At 37.8% G+C, this 23,880-nt stretch overlaps 1 protein-coding gene across 1 annotated transcript in view; it reads right to left on the reverse strand.

The window, feature by feature from the left end:
* The window catches only part of LOC132560151 (neuronal calcium sensor 2-like), an 85,916-nt gene that overhangs the window by 53,736 nt on the left and 8,300 nt on the right, over positions 1–23,880 (reverse strand). The window contains exon 2 of the mRNA XM_060224800.1: positions 1,264–1,352. The gene's annotated coding sequence lies outside the window, so the exon portion shown is untranslated. The remainder of the gene's footprint in view (positions 1–1,263; positions 1,353–23,880) is intronic.

The raw sequence follows: 23,880 nt of genomic DNA on the forward strand, positions 1-23,880 counted from the left end.
CGTTGTATCCTCCAACTGCCATCCTAAAACTCTGCCTGGGTAATTATAGGTTATTATGGTAAAACTGTTTATAGTAAAACAGTAAGACTGGTTTGTATTATACATCTTTAATTCTTATAAAGAATGCATCTTTATCAATCAATTCAAGGTATGACTAAACACAGGATTGTACTGGCTTCCTTCTGTCAGGTTACAGATAGGAGTGACGAAAGAAAGGCATTATCAATCAATTCCTTTCATTTTAACAATGAATTCAGTACATTGATTCTGAGGTATTTTCAATGTGACTGTCCTCTGCTAATACAATTTATTATATCCTCATCATGTGACTCTCTAACTTGTACAGAACAATATAATTCATTATATCCTCATCATGTGATTGTCTTGTACAATCCAATGTTATTGTGATGTCATCGGTTATAACTCTATCAAGTGACTTACACAACTTTTTCACTAATAACAATCAACACATGTGGCTGCAGAACTCATTAAAGAGCACTAATGGTATTTACCATACATACCACAAATAGATACCATAGGTAACACTGATATAACAGGGTAGAAAAGGTACTGTAGGGTACCCTAGATATTACAGGGTACCACAGGTACAAAATGTACTGTAGGGTACCCTAGATATTACAGGGTACCACAGGTACAAAATGTACTGTAGGGTACCCTAGATATTACAGGGTACCACAGGTACAAAATGTACTGTAGGGTACCCTAGATATTACAGGGTACCACAGGTACAAAATGTACTGTAGGGTACCCTAGATATTACAGGGTACCACAGGTACAAAATGTACTGTAGGGTACCCTAGATATTACAGGGTACCACAGGTACAAAATGTACTGTAGGGTACCCTAGATATTATCTGATATCCATGACACAAAAATCTCTGTAGCTAGCATACATATTATACAATACCACCAACACAACACTTAATATTTTGGAAAATGTATCATTTAAATTCAAACATTAAGATTCTTTTTTATGGGCTATGAAAGTACTTAAAACCTCCCTTCTTACACGTGTTAAATGATTAGTGTGAACAAGGCGAGTGGCCTAGACCACAGATCATTTACATTATGAAAATCAGTGTTCATTGTGACTTTTGCCAGCTGACAATTAGGTTTGGTGGCCTGGCATGTAAGTCTGATTAGTGTGGTCAATCAGCACCACATCACCTTATTATATGTCCACATAATGGTGCCTGCAGGCTGTGTCATCTGATCAAACAAGAGAACAGCTTAAACCCTTACCTTCTGTCTTCAGCAACAATACCACTTAATTACACTTGGTCCCGATCAAATTGTCACACAAGTAGCAACAAAAGTTCACCATCCACAATCTGTAAAACAAACCAAGAATTGTTACTTCAGACTGAATAAAGAATTAAGACAGAGTCAATTTGTAACAGACAGACACCCTACACCACCTCCCCTATACAGACAGACACCCTATACCCCCTCCCCTATACAGACAGACACCCTATACCCTCTCCCCTATACAGACAGACACCCTATACCCCCTCCCCTTTACAGACAGACACCCTATACCCCCTCCCCTATACAGACAGACACCCTATACCCCCTCCCCTTTACAGACAGACACCCTATACCCCCTCCCCTATACAGACAGACACCCTATACCCCCTCCCCTATACAGACAGACACCCTATACTCACTCCTCTACTACATGATATAGCCTGGTATCCCTTCCCCAATTCTTCAGACAGATGGTTGTCCCTTTAACATCCAGTATCCCCTTCACAAGACACAAGTCTCAATATAATATTCAGGTACTGCCTCCCCAATCCCCAAGACAGACATAATTAATTATCTCCATATTACAGCTGGACACCACTAACAAACAGACAGACATCCCGCAATCCCTCCTCCCTAGTGATGTCTTGACAATCTATCCTCTTAAGGCAGGATGAAAGACATACATCCATATCCCCTTACCCCTCAGTGACAGCCAAACATCACCTTGTCCCCATCCCTGGACAGACTGACATCTTTCCATTACAACCAAACCTAGAGTTCTGTCCCCTTGGTCCTGATGTTCTAGCTCTTCTATTCACAACACGCATCAAGAAATTAGCAGTCAAGAAAATGTCAAATAAAAGTACACACAACTCTGATTGTTCCTGTGAATGTACTTTACCTGTGTTTTGCCAACATTAATGATCTTTTTACATGTTTGCCATTAGACCTGATACTGACCCTATTGCTGCCTGCTACAGCTGCATTAAGCATTCTAGTTAGCTAAGTATATAGCTACACAACCTGCAAACAATATGCCATCTCTCAAATACAGCTGTAAAGAAAATTCAAAAGTGCCCACAAATATGCACATTTTTCCTCAAATACCAAAAAAACATCTTCCCTCAAATACAGACAAACTAATCATTCCTCACTTTCAGGCAATACAAATCTTCCTACAAATATAGACAATACAAATCTTCCTACAAATACAGACAATACAAATCTTCCCTCAAATATAGACAATACAAATCTTCCCTCAAATACAGACAATACAAATCTTCCTACAAATATAGACAATACAAATCTTCCTACAAATATAGACAATACAAATCTTCCTACAAATACAGACAATACAAATCTTCCTACAAATACAGACAATACAAATCTTCCTACAAATATAGACAATACAAATCTTCCTACAAAATAGACAATACAAAGACAAATATAGACAATACAAATCTTCCCAAATATAGACAATACAAACAAATATAGACAATACAAATCTTCCCTACAAATATAGACAATACAAATCTTCCTACAAATATAGACAATACAAATACAAATATAGACAATACAAATCTTCCTACAAATATAGACAATACAAATCTTCCTACAAATATAGACAATACAAATCTTCCTACAAATATAGACAATACAAATCTTCCTACAAATATAGACAATACAAATCTTCCTACAAATATAGACAATACAAATCTTCCTACAAATATAGACAATACAAATCTTCCTACAAATATAGACAGTACAAAGCTTCTCTCAAATATAGACAATACAAATCTTCCTACAAATATAGACAATACAAATCTTCCTACAAATACAGACAATACAAATCTTCCTACAAATATAGACAATACAAATCTTCCCACAAATATAGACAATACAAAGCTTACCTCAAATACAGACAATACAAATCTTCCTACAAATATAGACAATACAAATCTTCCCACAAATATAGACAATACAAATCTTCCCACAAATATAGACAATACAAATCTTCCTACAAATATAGACAATACAAATCTTCCTACAAATACAGACAATACAAATCTTCCTACAAATACAGACAATACAAATCTTCCTACAAATATAGACAATACAAATCTTCCCACAAATATAGACAATACAAATCTTCCTACAAATATAGACAATACAAATCTTCCTACAAATATAGACAATACAAATCTTCCTACAAATACAGACAATACAAATCTTCCCTCAAATACAGACAATACAAATCTTCCTACAAATATAGACAATACAAATCTTCCTACAAATACAGACAATACAAATCTTCCTACAAATACAGACAATACAAATCTTCCTACAAATACAGACAATACAAATCTTCCTACAAATATAGACAATACAAATCTTCCTACAAATACAGACAATACAAATCTTCCTACAAATATAGACAATACAAATACAAATATAGACAATACAAATCCTACAAATATAGACAATACAAATCTTACAAATCTTCCTACAAATATAGACAATACAAATCTTCCTACAAATACAGACAATACAAATCTTCCTACAAATATAGACAATACAAATCTTCCTACAAATATAGACAATACAAATCTTCCTACAAATACAGACAATACAAATCTTCCTACAAATACAGACAATACAAATCTTCCTACAAATATAGGCAATACAAATCTTCCTACAAATACAGACAATACAAATCTTCCTACAAATATAGACAATACAAATCTTCCTACAAATACAGACAATACAAATCTTCCTACAAATATAGACAATACAAATCTTCCCTCAAATACAGACAATACAAATCTTCCCTCAAATACAGACAATACAAATCTTCCCTCAAATACAGACAATACAAATCTTCCCTCAAATACAGACAATACAAATCCCTCAAATACAGACAATACAAATTTTCCCTCAAATATAGACAATACAAATCTTCCTACAAATATAGACAATACAAATCTTCCTACAAATATAGACAATACAAATCTTCCTACAAATATAGACAATACAAACAGACAATACAAATATAGACAATACAAATCTTCCTACAAATATAGACAATACAAATCTTCCCTACAAATACAGACAATACAAAATAGACAATACAAATCTTCTTACAAATATAGACAGTACAAATCTTCCCTCAAATATAGACAGTACAAATCTTCCTACAAATATAGACAATACAAATCTTCCTACAAATATAGACAATACAAATCTTCAAATACAAATACAAATCTTCCTACAAATACAGACAATACAAGTTTCTTCCTACAAATATAGACAATACAAATCTTCCTACAAATATAGACAATACAAATCTTCCTACAAATATAGACAATACAAATCTTCCTACAAATATAGACAATACAAATCTTCCTACAAATATAGACAATACAAATCTTCCCACAAATACAGACAATACAAATCTTCCTACAAATATAGACAATACAAATCTTCCTACAAATATAGACAATACAAATCTTCCTACAAATATAGACAATACAAATCTTCCTACAAATATAGACAATACAAATCTTCTTACAAATATAGACAATACAAATTTTCCCACAAATACAGACAGTACAAATCTTCTTACAAATATAGACAATACAAATCTCCCACAAATCAGACAATACAAATATAGACAATACAAATCTTCCTACAAATATAGACAATACAAATCTTCCCAAATATAGACAAATATAGACAATACAAATACAAATATAGACAATACAAATCTTCCTACAAATACAGACAATACAAATCTTCCCTCAAATACAGACAATACAAATCTTCCTACAAATACAGACAGTACAAATCTTCCTACAAATATAGACAGTACAAATCTTCCTACAAATATAGACAATACAAATCTTCCTACAAATACAGACAATACAAATCTTCCTACAAATATAGACAATACAAATCAGACAATACAAATCTTCCTACAAATATAGACAATACAAATCTTCCTACAAATATAGACAATACAAATCTTCCTACAAATATAGACAATACAAATCTTCCCTCAAATATAGACAATACAAATCTTCCTACAAATATAGACAATACAAATCTTCCTACAAATATAGACAATACAAATCTTAGACCTACAAATATAGACAATACAAATCTTCCTATAGACAATAATACAAACAAATATAGACAATACAAATCTTCCTACAAATACAGACAATACAAATCTTCCCTCAAATACAGACAATACAAATCTTCCTACAAATATAGACAATACAAATCTTCCCTCAAATATAGACAATACAAATCTTCCTACAAATATAGACAATACAAATCTTCCTACAAATATAGACAATACAAATCTTCCTACAAATATAGACAATACAAATACAAATATAGACAATACAAATCTTCCTACAAATATAGACAATACAAATCTTCCTACAAATATAGACAATACAAATCTTCCTACAAATATAGACAATACAAATCTTCCTACAAATATAGACAATACAAATCTTCCTACAAATATAGACAATACAAATCTTACAAATATAGACAATACAAATCTACAAATACAAATCCTACAAATATAGACAATACAGACAATACAAATCTTCCCTAGACAATACAAATCTTCCTACAAATATAGACAATACAAATCTTCCTACAAATATAGACAATACAAATCTTCTTACAAATATAGACAATACAAATCTTCCTACAAATATAGACAATACAAATCTTCCTACAAATATAGACAATACAAATCTTCCCACAAATACAGACAATACAAATCTTCCTACAAATATAGACAATACAAATCTTCCCTCAAATACAGACAATACAAATCTTCCCTCAAATATAGACAATACAAATCTTCCTACAAATACAGACAATACAAATCTTCCTACAAATATAGACAATACAAATCTTCCTACAAATACAGACAATACAAATCTTCCTACAAATATAGACAGTACAAAGCTTCCCTCAAATACAGGCAATACAAAGCTTCCCTCAAATACAGACAATACAAAGCTTACCTCAAATACAGGCAATACAAAGCTTCCCTCAAATATAGACAATACAAAGCTTACCTCAAATACAGACAATACAAAGCTTACCTCAAATACAGACAATACAAAGCTTCCCTCAAATATAGACAATACAAAGCTTCCCTCAAATACAGACAATACAAATCTTCCCTCAAATACAGACAATACAAAGCTTCCCTCAAATACTGACAATTACACATTTGTCACCAAATATAATAATACACATCTTTTTCCAAATAATCAAATGATACTACAGTAGGGAGCTTAAGATGATTTTACTTTCCATCTTATGAATGACTTGCCTTTAGAGTAAGTTTAAAATTTCATGACATTTTAAAAAAACCCAGACTGATGACAAATCATTCTATAAATAGTCTTGGTGACATTTTTTAACCTTTGACCTTTGAACACAAGGGCATGGATTTATTTCTATGCTTGGCAATTGTGTGAAATATGATCAAAGTCCATTAGAAAGTCAATGAGATGAATATTTCATCATGTAAAGGATAGATCTTTCCCTGGTATTGGCGTAACAATTTGTATTCTTTTATACACGGTCGAGCGACCATCATTGGGGAACAACATGATATCATAATGACAACATTCGCCAGTAAGTTATAATTATCTGGAGGTATCAAGTGACACATTCCACATTCAAGCAAATCTGCAATAATTTATTTATCAATGCCATCAGATTTGTTTTTGTAAGTCTCTATTTTACTTATGCTGTAGTGCAATAGGAAGTTTCAATTTAATGTCAAAATTATTGTCCATCATATTCAACATATTTTTGATAGTTTTGTCGACAATACAATTGTCAGTTTCAGCTTGTTTTTAAACAATGCTTTGGTAAACTATGAAATGTTGCCTACAAAACTGTATAATGTAAATAGTATATTGTGTACTGCTGTACTGAATATATAACCTTATAAAATGTATGGGTGTCATGTATAACTCCGCTTTCATAATAACCCATGCAGAACATACTGACCAGTTTGAAGAGAACCCGCTGCATCGACCTAACCTAACGAGTACACAATGTTTAATGGATTTCTTGGGTTTCTGGGACAATGAAGACAAATGATGCCTTTCCTGACTGTGATATCCAACTCTTTGCAGCACAACCGTTCACCAGCCAAACACCTAATTTGTGACAATTTACAATGAATTCTCCTGCCTTACACTTGTCACACAGCTTGCGCATGCAATCACTGAGGCATACCTCACTAGTCCCATACAGAAACAAAAGGTATCTTATTTCTAACCTGATGGTACAACAGGCATACTACAAAGTCAACATCCTAACTTATTGTATAAAACAAACATATCTTGGCTCAATGTTTTGAATTTAAAGACGAACACTGTATTTAACCGACATACATTAACACCTGCAAAACATTTATAATCTTTAATGCAAGTAAGTTATAGGGCAAATGCCACGATTCTGTGCCTCCTAGTTAAATAGAAGTTGTTTAAATATATTTTTACTTCTGTGTCTAGAAAAGAGGTTAAGGTCGTTAATCAAATTAGATTAAAAACAGATCTAGTCCTTGGTTATTGGGAAGAATATTTAAAACAAAAACTGGAAATGGCTGGACAACGAACACCAAAGCACATGTAGACAAGGCTGTTGGGCAGGTGTACATATATACAAAGCTCTGAATTAGTTGTTAACAATTTGTTACACAAACTTAATTTGAATTTCTGTTTTTTTTTTCTAGTTAAAATGTGTCAAAAATAAATTACATCACAAATAATGTCTTCTTCACATCTTAATAACACCTTTGTTTTGTCGAGGATTTAATTAGGATTTGAGGAATACAACAAATGTATCATCAATATCACTGACATTTACCCAATAATATCACTGACATTTACCCAATATCACTGACATTTACCCAATATCACTCCCAATATCACTGACATTTACCCAATATCACTGACATTTACCCAGTATCACTGACATTTACCCAGTATCACTGACAATTACCCAATATCACTGACATTTACCCAGTATCACTGACATTTACCCAGTATCACTGACATTTACCCAATATCACTGACATTTACCCAATATCACTGACATTTACCCAATATCACTGACATTTACCCAATATCACTGACATTTACCCAATATCACTGACATTTACCCAATATCACTGACATTTACCCAGTATCACTGACATTTACCCAGTATCACTGACAATTACCCAATATCACTGACATTTACCCAGTATCACTGACATTTACCCAGTATCACTGACATTTACCCAGTATCACTGACATTTACCCAATATCGCTGACATTTACCCAATATCACTGACATTTACCCAATATCACTGACATTTACCCAGTATCACTGACATTTACCCAATATCACTGACATTTACCCAATATCACTGACATTTACCCAATATCACTGACATTTACCCAGTATCACTGACATTTACCCAATATCTGACATTTACCCAATATCACTGACATTTACCCAATATCACTGACATTTACCCAGTATCACTGACATTTACCCAGTATCACTGACATTTACCCAGTATCACTGACATTTACCCAATATCGCTGACATTTACCCAGTATCACTGACATTTACCCAATATCGCTGACATTTACCCAATATCACTGACATTTACCCAATATCACTGACATTTACCCAGTATCACTGACATTTACCCAGTATCACTGACATTTACCCAATATCACTGACATTTACCCAATATCGCTGACATTTACCCAATATCGCTGACATTTACCCAATATCGCTGACATTTACCCAATATCACTGACATTTACCCAATATCGCTGACATTTACCCAATATCGCTGACATTTACCCAATATCACTGACATTTACCCAATATCACTGACATTTACCCAATATCGCTGACATTTACCCAATATCACTGACATTTACCCAGTATCACTGACATTTATCCAATATCACTGACATTTACCCAGTATCACTGACATTTACCCAATATCGCTGACATTTACCCAATATCGCTGACATTTACCCAATATCACTGACATTTACCCAGTATCACTGACATTTACCCAATAATATCACTGACATTTACCCAATATCACTGACATTTACCCAATATCACTGACATTTACCTAGTATCACTGACATTTACCCAATATCACTGACATTTACCCAATATCACTGACATTTACCCAATATCGCTGACCCAATATCACTGACATTTACCCAATATCACTGACATTTACCCAGTATCACTGACATTTACCCAGTATCACTGACATTTACCCAATATCACTGACATTTACCCAGTATCGCTGACATTTACCCAATATCGTTGACATTTACCCAATATCACTGACATTTACCCAATATCGCTGACATTTACCCAATATCACTGACATTTACCCAAGATCGCTGACATTTACCCAGTATCACTGACATTTACCCAATATCACTGACATTTACCCAATATCACTGACATTTACCCAATATCACTGACATTTACCCAATATCACTGACATTTACCAAATATCACTGACATTTACCCAATATCACTGACATTTACCCAATATCACTGACATTTACCAAATATCACTGACATTTACCCAATATCACTGACATTTACCCAATATCACTGACATTTACCCAATATCACTGACATTTACCCAATATCACTGACATTTACCCAATATCACTGACATTTACCCAATATCACTGACATTTACCCAATATCGCTGACATTTACCCAATATCGCTGACATTTACCCAATATCGCTGACATTTACCCAATATCGCTGACATTTACCCAATATCACTGACATTTACCCAATATCACTGACATTTACCCAATATCACTGACATTTACCCAGTATCACTGACATTTACCCAATATCACTGACATTTACCCAATATCACTGACATTTACCCAATATCACTGACATTTACCTAATATCACTGACATTTACCCAATATCACTGACATTTACCCAATATCACTGACATTTACCCAATATCACTGACATTTACCCAGTATCACTGACATTTACCCAGTATCACTGACATTTACCTAATATCACTGATATTCCAACAAGATGGGGATTCAGAACGGGGACCAAAAGGCAGACCAAAACTATGTCATCTATATACAACATTTGTCACTAACTAAGTCACTGACAAATCACTTTTGTCGTGATGGAACTACATGTGTATATCTGTATCAAGTTTGTCACCACAAAACTATGTCGCTCACTGTAACAAATTTGTCACCACAGAACTATGTCGCTCACTGTAACAAATTTGTCACCACAGAACTATGTCGCTCACTGTAACAAATTTGTCACCACAGAACTATGTCGCTCACTGTAACAAATTTGTCACCACAGAACTATGTCGCTCACTGTAACAAATTTGTCACCACAGAACTATGTCGCTCACTGTAACAAATTTGTCACCATAGAACTATGTCGCTCACTGTAACAAATTTGTCACCACAGAACTATGTCGCTCACTGTAACAAATTTGTCACCACAAAACAATGTCGCTCACTGTAACAAATTTGTCACCACAGAACTATGTCGCTCACTGTAACAAATTTGTCACCACAGAACTATGTCGCTCACTGTAACAAATTTGTCACCACAGAACTATGTCGCTCACTGTAACAAATTTGTCACCACAGAACTATGTCACTGACCGTAACAAATTTGTCACCACAGAACTATGTTGCTCACCACATCAAATTTGTCACCACAGAACGACAGTGCATGTCACTGAAAATATCATATTCATTACATTAACTATTTCACTCACAAAAATGATAAAATGTCACAAAAAAGGTGTTGCTTCAAGCATAATCATGATATTTCCTTATTTTTTGTTAAAACTAAATGAAATGTCCCTTGATATAGAGACATATTTCTGATTCCATCCATTCAAGTGTAAGAGTCTGCTCAGAACTTTCACCATCATATGTAGAGATGCCTTAACCTGAAAGATATTGTCAAAAACAGGAAAAATTACCTATGATGGTCCTGCTAGGTTTGGCAAGCCATCGGTGTTATATTTTTGCAATCCAATTTTTTTATGCTGGTGAGAAAAGATAAAGACCCTCATCTCCTGTTATATAAATATATGTTTAATTCTGTTATATCTAGAAGAATTGTTTTAAAATCCCCAGCAAGTACATATAAAATCTGTATAAACGGTAAAGAAAATTTCTTTGTTACGAGCGAGACATGTAATATATTTTCCTGCTCTATAAATAGTTCATAACAAAATAAGTATTTTACCTATTGGCAATCAAGTCGGGCTCGTTATCTCTTAGAAAGCCAGCTACATCATTCCTTTATACATTATTAATTTTTTTCTGACCAAGTGCCTATCATACTCCATGCAAATTAGATTAATACTTCTCTACCTGTACTCAAATGGAAGCTAGTGTTCAAAAAGATCAGCTCATTCCATCCCTGATATCTCAGCTTAATGTGTCCCTACACAGGAGACGTATTCAACAATTTCATCTTTTATTTCATTAAACATTGAATTCCTGTGGCCTAAATATGTTTTACCGAAAAATCCATTACAGACTGAAATGTACAATTGTTATGTCTTATGGAAACTATCAGGGGAAGCAAGTTCCTCAGACAAAAGTGTGTAGTGGTGATTATGTACCCGCCCCATTTTTTTCCCATTGTTGTAAGGACTATGTACAAACCTCAGTGTTACCCTGTGTGTAGTGAGGCCTTGGTAGATACCAGTGTTTCCCTTTGTGTAGTGAGGCCTTGGTAGATACTAATGTTTCCCTGTGTGTAGTGAGGCCTTGGTTGATACCAGTGTTTCTCTGTGTGTAGTGAGGCCTTGGTAGATACCAGTGTTTCCCTTTGTGTAGTGAGGCCTTGGTAGATACCAGTGTTTCTCTGTGTGTAGTGAGGCCTTGGTAGATACCAGTGTTTCCCTGTGTGTAGTGAGGCCTTGGTAGATACCAGTGTTTCTCTGTGTGTAGTGAGGCCTTGGTAGATACCAGTGTTTCCCTGTGTGTAGTGAGGCCTTGGTAGATACCAGTGTTTCTCTGTGTGTAGTGAGGCCTTGGTAGATACCAGTGTTTCTCTGTGTGTAGTGAGGCCTTGGTAGATACCAGTGTTTCCCTGTGTGTAGTGAGGCCTTGGTAGATACCAGTGTTTCTCTGTGTGTAGTGAGGCCTTGGTAGAGATCAGTGTTTCCCTGTGTGTAGTGAGGCCTTGGTAGATACCAGTGTTTCTCTGTGTGTAGTGAGGTCTGTGTGTAGTGAGGCCTTGGTAGATACCAGTGTTTCCCTGTGTGTAGTGAGGCCTTGGTAGATACCAGTGTTGCCCTGTGTGTAGTGAGGCCTTGGTAGATACCAGTGTTTCCCTTTGTGTAGTGAGGCCTTGGTAGATACCAGTGTTTCTCTGTGTGTAGTGAGGCCTTGGTAGATACCAGTGTTTCCCTTTGTGTAGTGAGGCCTTGGTAGATACCAGTGTTTCTCTGTGTGTAGTGAGGCCTTGGTAGATACCAGTGTTTCCCTGTGTGTAGTGAGGCCTTGGTAGATACCAGTGTTTCTCTGTGTGTAGTGAGGCCTTGGTAGAGATCAGTGTTTCCCTGTGTGTAGTGAGGCCTTGGTAGATACCAGTGTTTCTCTGTGTGTAGTGAGACATTGGTAGATACCAGTGTTTCTCTGTGTGTAGTGAGGTCTGTGTGTAGTGAGGCCTTGGTAGATACCAGTGTTTCCCTGTGTGTAGTGAGGCCTTGGTAGATACCAGTGTTTCTCTGTGTGTAGTGAGGCCTTGGTAGATACCAGTGTTTCTCTGTGTGTAGTGAGGCCTTGGTAGATACCAGTGTTTCTCTGTGTGTAGTGAGGCCTTGGTAGATACCAGTGTTTCTCTGTGTGTAGTGAGGTCTGTGTGTAGTGAGGCCTTGGTAGATACCAGTGTTTCTCTGTGTGTAGTGAGGCCTTGGTAGATACCAGTGTTTCTCTGTGTGTAGTGAGGTCTGTGTGTAGTGAGGCCTTGGTAGATACCAGTGTTTCTCTGTGTGTAGTGAGGTCTGTGTGTGTGAGGCCTTGGTAGATACCAGTGTTTCTCTGTGTGTGTAGATACCAGTGTTTCTCTGTGTGTGAGGCCTTGGTAGATACCAGTGTTTCTCCTGTGTGTTGTGAGGCCTTGGTAGATACCAGTGTTTCTCTGTGTGTAGTGAGGTCTGTGTGTTGTGAGGCCTTGGTAGATACCAGTGTTTCTCTGTGTGTAGTGAGGTCTGTGTGTAGTGAGGCCTTGGTAGATACCAGTGTTTCTCTGTGTGTAGTGAGGTCTGTGTGTAGTGAGGCCTTGGTAGATACCAGTGTTTCTCTGTGTGTAGTGAGGTCTGTGTGTTGTGAGGCCTTGGTAGATACCAGTGTTTCTCTGTGTGTAGTGAGGTCTGTGTGTTGTGAGGCCTTGGTAGATACCAGTGTTTCTCTGTGTGTAGTGAGGTCTGTGTGTTGTGAGGCCTTGGTAGATACCAGTGTTTCTCTGTGTGTAGTGAGGTCTGTGTGTAGTGAGGCCTTGGTAGATACCAGTGTTTCTCTGTGTGTAGTGAGGTCTGTGTGTTGTGAGGCCTTGGTAGATACCAGTGTTTCTCTGTGTGTAGTGAGGCCTTGGTAGATACAAGAGTATCACATGCAGTCGAGAGGTCTGAGGGTTGTGAGGCCTTGGTAGATACCAGTGTTTCTCTGTGTGTAGTGAGGTCTGTGTGTTGTGAGGCCTTGGTAGATACCAGTGTTTCTCTGTGTGTAGTGAGGTCTGTGTGTAGTGAGGCCTTGGTAGATACCAGTGTTTCTCTGTGTGTAGTGAGGTCTGTGTGAAGTGAGGCCTTGGTAGATACCAGTGTTTCTTTGTGTGTAGTGAGGTCTGTGTGTTGTGAGGCCTTGGTAGATACCAGTGTTTCTCTGTGTGTAGTGAGGTCTGTGTGTTGTGAGGCCTTGGTAGATACCAGTGTTTCTCTGTGTGTAGTGAGGTCTGTGTGTTGTGAGGCCTTGGTAGATACCAGTGTTTCTCTGTGTGTAGTGAGGTCTGTGTGTAGTGAGGTCTGTGTGTTGTGAGGCCTTGGTAGATACCAGTGTTTCTCTGTGTGTAGTGAGGTCTGTGTGTTGTGAGGCCTTGGTAGATACCAGTGTTTCTCTGTGTGTAGTGAGGTCTGTGTGTTGTGAGGCCTTGGTAGATACCAGTGTTTCTCTGTGTGTTGTGAGGCCTTGGTAGATACCAGTGTTTCTCTGTGTGTAGTGAGGTCTGTGTGTTGTGAGGCCTTGGTAGATACCAGTGTTTCTCTGTGTGTAGTGAGGTCTGTGTGTTGTGAGGCCTTGGTAGATACCAGTGTTTCTCTGTGTGTAGTGAGGTCTACCAGTGTTTCTCTGTGTGTTGTGAGGCCTTGGTAGATACCAGTGTTTCTCTGTGTGTAGTGAGGTCTGTGTGTTGTGAGGCCTTGGTAGATACCAGTGTTTCTCTGTGTGTAGTGAGGTCTGTGTGTAGTGAGGTCTGTGTGTTGTGAGGCCTTGGTAGGTACCAGTGTTTCTCTGTGTGTTGTGAGGCCTTGGTAGATACCAGTGTTTCTCTGTGTGTAGTGAGGTCTGTGTGTTGTGAGGGCTGTGGGTTGTGAGGTTTCTCTGTGTGTAGTGAGGTCTGTGTGTAGTGAGGTCTGTGTGTTGTGAGGCCTTGGTAGATACCAGTGTTTCTCTGTGTGTAGTGAGGTCTGTGTGTTGTGAGGCCTTGGTAGATACCAGTGTTTCTCTGTGTGTAGTGAGGTCTGTGTGTTGTGAGGCCTTGGTAGATACCAGTGTTTCTCTGTGTGTAGTGAGGTCTGTGTGTTGTGAGGCCTTGGTACATACCAGTGTTTCTCTGTGTGTAGTGAGGTCTGTGTGTTGTGAGGCCTTGGTAGATACCAGTGTTTCTCTGTGTGTAGTGAGGTCTGTGTGTTGTGAGGCCTTGGTAGATACCAGTGTTTCTCTGTGTGTAGTGAGGTCTGTGTGTTGTGAGGCCTTGGTAGATACCAGTGTTTCTCTGTGTGTTCTCTGTGTGTAGTGAGGTCTGTGTGTTGTGAGGCCTTGGTAGATACCAGTGTTTCTCTGTGTGTAGTGAGGTCTGTGTGTTGTGAGGCCTTGGTAGATACCAGTGTTTCTCTGTGTGTAGTGAGGTCTGTGTGTTGTGAGGCCTTGGTACATACCAGTGTTTCTCTGTGTGTAGTGAGGTCTGTGTGTTGTGAGGCCTTGGTACATACCAGTGTTTCTCTGTGTGTAGTGAGGTCTGTGTGTTGTGAGGCCTTGGTACATACCAGTGTTTCTCTGTGTGTAGTGAGGTCTGTGTGTTGTGAGGCCTTGGTAGATACCAGTGTTTCTCTGTGTGTAGTGAGGTCTGTGTGTTGTGAGGCCTTGGTAGATACCAGTGTTTCTCTGTGTGTAGTGAGGTCTGTGTGTTGTGAGGCCTTGGTAGATACCAGTGTTTCTCTGTGTGTAGTGAGGTCTGTGTGTTGTGAGGCCTTGGTAGATACCAGTGTTTCTCTGTGTGTAGTGAGGTCTGTGTGTTGTGAGGCCTTGGTAGATACCAGTGTTTCTCTGTGTGTAGTGAGGTCTGTGTGTTGTGAGGCCTTGGTAGATACCAGTGTTTCTCTGTGTGTAGTGAGGTCTGTGTGTTGTGAGGCCTTGGTAGATACCAGTGTTTCTCTGTGTGTAGTGAGGTCTGTGTGTAGTGAGGTCTGTGTGTAGTGAGGTCTGTGTGTTGTGAGGCCTTGGTAGATACCAGGCAGTATTTCCTTGTGTAATGTCTGGTTTGGGTACAGAAAACTCAGTGCACACATTCGGTGATATATACTCAATAAAACAGCACATCTCTAATGCATACACAAAAATAAACACAGACAAAAATCTGGCAACACCTGCATGAAAGCTGATAATGATTCATAAACAAATAGAAACAACATGTGTTCCTTATTAGTACAGAAACAACATTCTTTTTACTTTTAAACACGTTATATCATAGATAAGTCTGGAATTATCATGATTTTTTTTTCTGTTTGTCTAAAGACATGTTTTCATAAATAATTGCAGCATTGAGGAAAATCATCCAGGATATATCAATAGCATGATAGATTGCCAACTTTACCAATCTTATCTTAATAATCAGCACATCCTCAACGTCTTAGTATAGCCTGGGTTGTATAGGTAGGTGTACTTAGTATATCCTGGGTTGTATAGGTAGGTGTACTTAGTATAGCCTGGGTTGTATAGGTAGGTGTACTTAGTATAGCCTGGGTTGTATAGGTAGGTGTACTTAGTATAGCCTGGGTTGTATAGGTAGGTGTACTTAGTATAGCCTGGGTTGTATAGGTAGGTGTACTTAGTATAGCCTGGGTTGTATAGGTAGGTGTACTTAGTATAGCCTGGGTTGTATAGGTAGGTGTACTTAGTATAGCCTGGGTTGTATAGGTAGGTGTACTTAGTATAGCCTGGGTTGTATAGGTAGGTGTACTTAGTATAGCCTGGGTTGTTTAGGTAGGTGTACTTAGTAAAGCCTGGGTTGTATAGGTAGGTGTACTTAGTAAAGCCTGGGTTGTATAGGTAGGTGTACTTAGTATAGCCTGGGTTGTATAGGTAGGTGTACTTAGTATAGCCTGGGTTGTATAGGTAGGTGTACTTAGTATAGCCTGGGTTGTTTAGTTATGTCTTCTAAGATGTTCTAAATGGTTTTAGGGAGGCCTCCAAAACAAAGTTTTGATACAGAAACAGATCTGCTTTTTTGCTCTGTCTTTTTTTTTACATTATTGATACAGTTCATTTTCAGACTAGACAAGTAGCTATGATAAGTGATCAATGATGAGGATTGACGCCGGGATTTGGCAATGAGCATTATTGAATTGAGGTCTTTCATGGCCATCTGCACAAACAGTTGAGTAAACAAAAATGTACTAATCATAATTAAGTTTGTAAACTCTATACATTGCTGTAATAATCTCTCCTGCTATAAAAACCACTGTTATTCACATAGTCCATATCCAGCATGTAGTGACATATCTCTACCTAGGATTTGTAAATGACATTGCAGTGAGAATTAATATTTTCTTATGATGTTAGTGTATTAGACAATTGATACAACCACTTGAGAATACAATATTCTATTTCTCACAGACAATCCTGTATCAAATCCACGACCACTAAAAGTTACATATTGTTTTCTTGTACCCTTAGTATTAAGGTAGAATTTTCTTCTTTTGTTTTTAATTGACTGCGGGTTTAAACAAATTTTATACCCATGTATGTGATAATGTTTAGAACAGAATTAACTGGCTGTTAAAAAGCAATAATTTTCTATTAAGACACGTTAGCCTGTATTTTTGTAATCAATTACAGAATTACTCAATTTATCATTCCGTGAAATTTCCAGTGTTTTTTCCTCGAGCTCAATTTGCATTGAGGGAGCTGTTGTGAAATAAAAGTACATTCAGAACACCTCTATTTTTTGTAGCGATAGTGGTAAACACTGTTCAGAGAGATAGACTTCTCTTACAAAAGTCAGCACAGACTACAGCCAACATATGGTGTCAGCAAGCCAATTACTCACGGGCTGCCACGGGCTTCCGTTCAGCAATGTGTAAAATCATGAAAATCTCTAATATCAACAACTTTTATCTTTTCTATGAGATGGAAATTAAGAGTTTAAAAAAATTCCATTATTAAACAAATCAATATTATATAGCTGCATGCAGTTAAAACACTCCCCCTTGTCACACCATCCACAAAACCCCCAACCCTTGTCACAACATCAACTAAACACCCCTCCTTATCACAACATCAACTAAACACCCCTCCTTATCACAACATCAACAAAACATTCCCCCTCGTCACAACATCAACTAAACACCCCTCCTTATCACAACATCAACTAAACACCCCTCCTTATCACAACATCAACAACACATTCCCCCTCGACACAACATCAACTAAACACCTCTCCTTATCACAACATCAACTAAACACCCCTCCTTATCACAACATCAACAACACATTCCCCCTCGTCACAACATCAACTAAACACCCCTCCTTATCACAACATCAACAACACATTCCCCCTCGACACAACATCAACTAAACACCTCTCCTTATCACAACATCAACTAAACACCCCTCCTTATCACAACATCAACAACACATTCCCCCTCGTCACAACATCAACTAAACATCCCTCCTTATCACAACATCAACAACACATTTCCCCTCGACACAACATCAACTTAACACCCCTCCTTATCACAACATCAACTAAACACCCCTCCTTATCACAACATCAACAACACATTCCCCCTCGACACAACATCAACTAAACACCTCTCCTTATCACAACATCAACTAAACACCCCTCCTTATCACAACATCAACAAAACATTCCCCCTCGTCACAACATCAACTAAACACCCCTCCTTATCACAACATCAACTACACACCCCTCCTTATCACAACATCAACAAACATTCCCCCTCGTCACAACATCAACTAAACATCCCTCCTTATCACAACATCAACTACACACCCCTCCTTATCACAACATCAACAAACATTCCCCCTCGTCACAACATCAACTAAACATCCCTCCTTATCACAACATCAACAACACATTTCCCCTCGACACAACATCAACTAAACACCCCTCCTTATCACAACATCAACAAAACACCCCTCCTTATCACAACATCAACAACACACCCCTCCTTATCACAACATCAACTAAACACCCCTCCTCATCACAACATCAACAAAACATTCCCCCTCGACACAACATCAACTAAACATCCCTCCTTATCACAACATCAACTAAACACCCCTCCTCATCACAACATCAACAAAAAATTCTCCTTCATCACAACATCAACTAAACACCCCTCCTTATCACAACATCAACTAAACACCCCTCCTTATCACAACATCAACAAAACATTCCCCCTCGTCACAACATCAACTAAACACCCCTCCTTATCACAACATCAACTAAACACCCCTCCTTATCACAACATCAACAACACATTCCCCCTCGACACAACATCAACTAAACACCCCTCCTTATCACAACATCAACAAAACATTCTATTACACCTCAGTTCGACATCTGAGTAGAGACATGTCTGATTATATCACATCCCAGTCCTACATCTGAGTAGAGACATGTCTGATTCTATTACACCTCAGTCCGACACCCCTCCTTATCACAACATCAACAAAACATTCCCCCTCGTCACAACATCAACTAAACACCCCTCCTTATCACAACATCAACTAAACACCCCTCCTTATCACAACATCAACAAACATTCCCCCTCGTCACAACATCAACAAAACCTTCCCCCTCATCACAACATCAACAAAACACCCCTCCTTATCACAACATCAACTAAACACCCCTCCTTATCACAACATCAACTAAACACTCCCCCTCGTCACAACATCAACAAAACACCCCTCCTTGTCACAACATCAACAAAACACCCCTCCTTATCACAACATCAACAAAACATTCCCCCTCGTCACAACATCAACTAAACACCCCTCCTTATCACAACATCAACAAAACATTCCCCCTCGTCACAATATCAACAACACATTCCACCTCGTCACAATATCAACAACACATTCCACCTCGTCACAACATCAACTAAACACCCCTCCTTATCACAACATCAACAAAACATTCCCCCTTGTCACACCGTCAACAACACACTCCCCCTTGTCACACCTTAACAAAACATCCCCCCTGGTCACACCTTAACAAAACATCCCCCCTCGTCACACCTTAACAAAACATTCCCCCTCACCACACCTTAACAAAACACTCCCCCTCATCACACCTTAACAAATCACTCCCCCTCGTCACTCCGTCAACAACACACTCTCTCAATGTAAGGTTGTTGTTGTTTACTTGTATAATAGGATTCTGTATGATTTAGGCAACCAGATTAAACTTGTCATCATTTCTTTCTCCTCATTCAACAATATGGCTAAACTACATAACAGATCAAGGCAGTTTGTCTGCTATCAGGTGTTTCATTAGGGCAGAAGAGGCTACATCTGATAACACACCAGGCAACTTAAGGATCGGCAATGTGTTTTATAGCCTCTATTTTTTCTTATCTTTCTATTACATTTTTATCAATAACATAAACAATCACATAACATCAACTTCTATATCTAAAAAAACAACTTATCTGAAGCACTTAAGTATCTGAAAGTTTCATCAGCAAACCTGTCCGTTACAAAAATAAAAAACAAATGTCTATGAAATACTCATGTCTACCATTGCTAGAGTTTACAATGATCAGGAGGTAGGTAGTATCAATACAGTAACATTCTAAGGCTGTTTTACACAATCAATAACCACTTACTAATCACCACAACCTCCTGTTTACTTAGTGGATCACTATATCACCAATACACTAACCATTGAGCATAATTAGTAAATTGGTTAATTGGTGAATTTGGTTTGTAATGAGGCAATTCAAAGAGGAAGCCTTTCAAGTAGAAAGACATCAAATAATCATGTTTTTAATATTGTAGCAGCAGCAAAAACAGAGAATTATCTGATTCTATCACATCCCAGTCCTACATCTGAGTAGAGACATGTCTGATTCTATCACATCCCAGTCCTACATCTGAGTAGAGACATGTCTGATTCTATCACATCCCGGTCCTACATCTGAGTAGAGACATGTCTGATTCTATCACATCCCAGTCCTACATCTGAGTAGAGACATGTCTGATTCTATCACATCCCAGTCCTATATCTCAGTAGAGACATGTCTGATTCTATCACATCCCAGTCCTACATCTCAGTAGAGACATGTCTGATTCTATCACATCCCGGTCCTACATCTGAGTAGAGACATGTCTGATTCTATCACATCCCAGTCCTACATCTGAGTAGAGACATGTCTGATTCTATCACATCCCAGTCCGACATCTGAGTAGAGACATGTCTGATTCTATCACATCCCAGTCCTACATCTGAGTAGAGACATGTCTGATTCTATCACATCCCAGTCCTACATCTGAGTAGAGACATGTCTGATTCTATCACATCCCAGTCCTATATCTGAGTAGAGACATGTCTGATTCTATCACATCCCAGTCCTACATCTCAGTAGAGACATGTCTGATTCTATCACATCCCAGTCCTACATCTGAGTAGAGACATGTCTGATTCTATCACATCCCAGTCCGACATCTGAGTAGAGACATGTCTGATTCTATCACATCCCAGTCCGACATCTGAGTAGAGACATGTCTGATTCTATCACATCCCAGTCCTATATCTGAGTTACCTATACACAAACATTCTTACAAGGTAAACAAATTTTGATAGTGATGGTGTGTATATATGAATATTGTAAAGTGGTGTTTTAATTGCCTGCTTGAATCCTTTACACAACTCCAATGAGAATTCTGGATGACAAAAGTGGTTAAGATTTTAAAAGTGTTAAACTACCCTGAATTATAAATATTTCACTGATCATTAGTGGCAAACTGTAACATTTCACAGTTCCAAAAATCAATAATGAAAAAAAAGTAAACAAGCTATACCTTGGAGCTATAAAATGGAGGTAAACGTAGAACATCCATCACAGCTTCACATAAATGTTCAATATTCATGTCTGTAAACTTCCTTTGGTCATTAAGATTCACCACTACTGGAAAGAGTATCCAAATGTAAATAAGGAAATACACCAATACACTAAGGAGGAAAAAGTCACATTAACAAACAATCACAGACTAAATAACACTTAGGATTGACTCTACTCTATATAACACTGCACTTAGGATTGACTCTACTCGATATAACACTGCACTTAGGATTGACTCTACTCTATATAACACTGCACTTAGGATTGACTCTACTCTATATAACACTGCACTTAGGATTGACTCTACTCTATATAACACTGCACTTAGGATTGACTCTAATCTATATAACACTGCACTTAGGATTGACTCTAATCTATATAACACTGCACCACTAATGAGTCACATCAATTCTATATAACACTGCTAAACTAATGAGTCACATCAAACCTATATAACACTGCTCCACTAACGAGTCACATCAACTCTATATAACACTGCTCCACTAATGAGTCACATCAACTCTATATAACACTGCTCCACTAATGAGTCACATCAACTCTATATAACACTGCTCCACTAATGAGTCACATCAAACCTATATAACACTGCTCCACTAATGAGTCACATCAAACCTATATAACACTGCTCCACTAACAAGTCACATCAACTCTATATAACACTGCTCCACTAATGAGTCACATCAAACCTATATAACACTGCTCCACTAATGAGTCACATCAAACCTATATAACACTGCTCCACTAACGAGTCACATCAAACCTATATAACACTGCTCCACTAACGAGTCATATCAACTCTATATAACACTGCTCCACTAACGAGTCACATCAACACTATATAACACTGCTCCACTAATGAGTCACATCAACTCTATATAACACTGCTCCACTAATGAGTCACATCAACACTATATAACACTGCTCCACTAATGAGTCACATCAACTCTATATAACACTGCTCCACTAATGAGTCACATCAAACCTATATAACACTGCTCCACTAATGAGTCACATCAAACCTATATAACACTGCTCCACTAATGAGTCACATCAAACCTATATAACACTGCTCCACTAACGAGTCACATCAAACCTATATAACACTGCTCCACTAATGAGTCACATCAACACTATATAACACTGCTCCACTAATGAGTCACATCAAACCTATATAACACTGCTCCACTAATGAGTCACATCAAACCTATATAACACTGCTCCACTAATGAGTCACATCAACACTATATAACACTGCTCCACTAACGAGTCACATCAAACCTATATAACACTGCTCCACTAACGAGTTACATCAAACCTATATAACACTGCTCCACTGAGTCACATCAAACCTATATAACACTGCTCCACTAACGAGTCACATCAAACCTATATAACACTGCTCCACTAACGAGTCACATCAACTCTATATTACACTCCTCTGATTCAGACATTTGTGAATAAACATTTATATGGTCATTTTATAGTCATCCAGTCTACCTGGGAATATTTAAATCACTGATGTCATACAACTTTCTATATCATACCCAGGAGACTGTTGGAACTGTCTACAGTACATCATACCCAGGAGACTATAGGAACTGTCTATATCATACCCAGGAGACTGTAGGAACTGTCTACAGTACATCATACCCAGGAGACTGTAGGAACTGTCTACAGTACATCATACCCAGGAGACTGTAGGACTGTCTATATCATAACCAGGAGACTGTAGGAACTGTCTATATCATACCCAGGAGACTGTAGGACTGTCTATATCATACCCAGGAGACTGTAGGAACTGTCTATATCATACCCAGGAGACTGTAGGAACTGTCTATATCATACCCAGGAGACTGTAGGACTGTCTATATCATACCCAGGAGACTGTA

The sequence above is a fragment of the Ylistrum balloti genome, unplaced genomic scaffold, assembly GCF_031769215.1.
Source record: "Ylistrum balloti isolate Yb309-2 unplaced genomic scaffold, AGI_CSIRO_Ybal_v1 Utg371022, whole genome shotgun sequence".
NCBI lineage: Eukaryota > Metazoa > Mollusca > Bivalvia > Pectinida > Pectinidae > Ylistrum > Ylistrum balloti.